At 46.9% G+C, this 3445-nt stretch overlaps 1 pseudogene; it reads right to left on the bottom strand.

Annotated features, from left to right (window-relative positions):
• Positions 1-1463: 1463 nt before the first annotated feature.
• LOC130042462 (60S ribosomal protein L21-like) lies at positions 1464-2348 on the bottom strand (annotated as a pseudogene).
• Between the last annotated feature and the right edge of the window lie 1097 nt (positions 2349-3445).

Raw genomic sequence — 3445 nt, 5'->3', positions numbered from 1 at the left:
ATTTTCCCCTTTTAGATAAAGTGTGGTCAAGATGAAATAAATTCACTCACACATAGGTGTCATCAAAACATCTAGCTTATGGGACTGGAGTGATAGCACAGCGGGGAGGGCGTTTGCCTTGCATGCAGCTGACCTGGGCTCAGTTCCCAGCATCCCATATGGTCCCCGAGCACCGCCAGGAGTAATTCCGGAGTGCATGAGCCAGGAATAACCCCTGTGCATCGCCAGGTGTGACCCAAAAAGCAAAAAGAAAAACAAACAAAACAAAAAAACCAGAAAAATCATCTAGCTTATAAAAAGTATTTTAATGATTTTTTTTCAGTAAGAAAAAAAAAAGGAAGTACTGCCTTAAAAATTAGCTTTACTGGGGCTGGAGAGATAGCACAGCGGGTAGGGCGTTTGCCTTGCACATGGGCGACCCGGGTTCGACTCCCAGCATCCCATATGGTCCCCTGAGCCCCACCAGGAGTAACTCCTGAGTGCAGAGCCAGGAGTAACCCCTGTGCATGGCCAGGTGTGATCCAAAGAGCAAAAATAAAAAATTAGCTTTACTTATATTCAATAATATACTCTTTTGAATCTAGTTTCTTCTCTTTGCTTTAAATACTGATGTCTAGAATAGAAATTTTGCCATAATAATATCAGTATAATTATTTGGATTATCACTTTTTCAAAAGCCATAGGAAAAGAATCAGAGGACAAATCACAACATGTAATGCTAAGGAATGGTTCCTTCTGGCATCAGAGAGATAGGACAGCAGCGGGTAGGGCCTCTGAGAAATGGAGGGGTGCAGTTCTTATCACATTTCGTCGGGATTGAATTTCCCCCTAGAGTCCTCGCCTGCCCTTTCTTGATACCCCACAGCTTCCTTGTAATGGTTTTTAGGGTTTTTCAGTATATGGACCTTGCATTGCTCTTAGCAAAACAAGGAATTCGTGGGTCACATTCTTTTTTTCACTAGATAGATATTGCTGTCAACTTTAACTTTGAAGGTTCTCCAAAGACCCTGAAATACTCATCTCCCTAACCTTCCCTGCTCACAAGTCTCTTGCTTTATCCTTTCTGTTGAGGCTGAGGGTGGTTGGTTGAGTGGCATTTTCTGAGTTCTCTGCATCTGCTCGGGAAGTCTGACTCAGAAAGGGCTGACCCTGAGCTGCTCTGTGGCGGCCTCTAGCGGGATGAGGGCTTGGAGGGAGCGGGTCTAGGCATATCCTCACTCCCCCCTGACACACAGTGTCCCTTACCCATTTCTCAGCTACAGAAGGACTGTGTTTGGGGCCAGTCTCAGCTTCTTTTTTTTTTTTATAATCCAGGAGTCTCTATTTATTTTTTTTTTTAATTTTTATTAGTGAGACACCATGAGGTACAGTTGTAGACTTACAAATTTTCGTGCTTGGGTTTCAATTATACAATGATCAAATACCCTCCACCAGAAGTCTCTTTATTTTTAAACAAACACTTCTCATGCCATGAATTCACAGGGAATGGGTTCCAGCAGCTCAGGCTCCTTTCCATTGGTTCTTCCAAAGTGTGTTTCTCTGGGTGGAGGAGCAGGCTGGCACTTCAGTTGAACCCAAGTTCCTTTCTCTTTGGCTTCCTTCTTCCACCCCCCCCCCACTTTATTTTTTTTTTATTAGTGAAACACCGTGAGGTACAGTTATAGACTTACAAATTTTTGTGCTTGGGTTTCAGTTATACAATGATCAAGTACCCACCCCTCCACCAGCGCCCATCCTCCACCACCGCAGGTCTCAGCATCCCTCCCACCCCCCATCCTCCCATCCCACCCTGCCTCTGTGGTAGGGCATTTCCTTTTGTTCTCTCTCTCTCCTTTTGGGTGCTGTGGTTTGCAAGAGAGGCATTGAGTGGCAATCATGTTCGGTCTATAATCTACTTTCAGCATGCTTCTCCCATCCTGGGAGGGTCCTCCCAACACCCTTTATTTGGTGCACCCTTCTCTATCTGAGCTTCCTTTTTCCCTAGCACGTGTGGCTTCCTTCTTTTTCTGATCATTTTCCTTCACCCGTTTCAGGAAGCTGTCTCGACTTTTAGAGTGTTTAATATGCTCAATGCGGACATTAATTCTTTTGGCAAGAATCTTGCCCTTGACTTGTTTGTTAACAACAGTGCCAACGACATGCTGGGTAACATTGTAGACTCTTCCAGTTTTGCCATGATAACATTTGTGGGGCATTCCTTTTTGGACAGTGCCCATTCCCTTTATGTCTACGATATCACCTTTCTTGGATATACGCATGTATGTGGTCAAAGGAACAACTCCATGTTTTCTGAAAGGTCTGGAGAACAGATAGCGGGTGCCTCTTCATTTTCCCTTTGTGTTGGTCATTTTTGTGATTTACTGGGCGCTGGCAGTTCTGGCCGAAAGGCAGTCTCAGCTTCTTGACAGTGATTCTGTTGGCTAGAAATTCCCAAGGAACACCCACAGGGTGGCAAGCACCCAGACACTCCCCTTTCAGAGCAGATGCCCTTGCTGGAATGGTTCGTCTGGTTGCTAGAGGCACCAGAGAACCTAGAAAGATTTATTAGCTGGAGGTGAGCAAGTGCACATGGCAGACCCAGGCCCACACAGTGAGGCCAGACTTACGGGGGTCAAGTGGAGTGGGGGGTGCCTACGGATACAGGGGTTCATTGCTTTATGGGTGAGTTTTAGACCTAAGAGTGGCAATGAAAGTGCAGGAATGGAAAAGTAAGCGGTCAGTGAACAGATGGTCTCTCTAGTTCAACCAGCCTTTTTCATAAAGGGGCCCTTCCCACAGCCCCATGTGTACACTGGAGGCTGTCTTTGAGGTGGATGTGTGGCAGGCCCAGGCTGTGTGTCAGACACTTACATAGGGAGTGAGACTCGGGCATGGAGACCACATACAGTACCACAGGCACAAGCGTGAGGACCACATACAGTACCATGGGCACAGGCATGATGACCACATATAGTACCACAGGCACGATGTGAGTACCATGTACAGTGCCACAAGCACAGGCATGAGGACCACATACAGTACCACATACAGTACCACAAGCATGAGTGTGAGGACCACATACAGTACCACAGACAGAGGCATGAGGACCACATACAGTACCACATATAGTACCACAGGCACGGACGTAAAGACCGCATACAGTACCACAGGCATGGGCGTGAGGACCATGTACAGTACCATGGGCACAGGCATGAGGACCACATACAGTACCACAGGAATGAGTGTGAGGACCACATACGGTACCACAGACAAGCACACTTCACAGAGAGTCTAAACACATTCATCAGAGATTTAATGGAAAACAAACAGCAAGTCGGTCAGCTGGTTCTCATGCACTGGCCTTGATAGAAGGCCGGCCTGTTGCCAGGGCACCCTGGCCCTGATCTCCCGAGAGGCTATCCTATAATCCTGCCCACTGCGCACCCCCAGGAGCTGTCCCACTGTC

Source organism: Sorex fumeus, unplaced genomic scaffold (assembly GCF_029834395.1).
Source record: "Sorex fumeus unplaced genomic scaffold, SorFum_2.1 ptg000100l, whole genome shotgun sequence".
In the NCBI taxonomy this organism is placed as follows: Eukaryota; Metazoa; Chordata; class Mammalia; order Eulipotyphla; family Soricidae; genus Sorex; species Sorex fumeus.
Note: the sequence above shows the minus strand (reverse complement) of the source record. Positions and strands in the feature narration are given on the sequence as shown.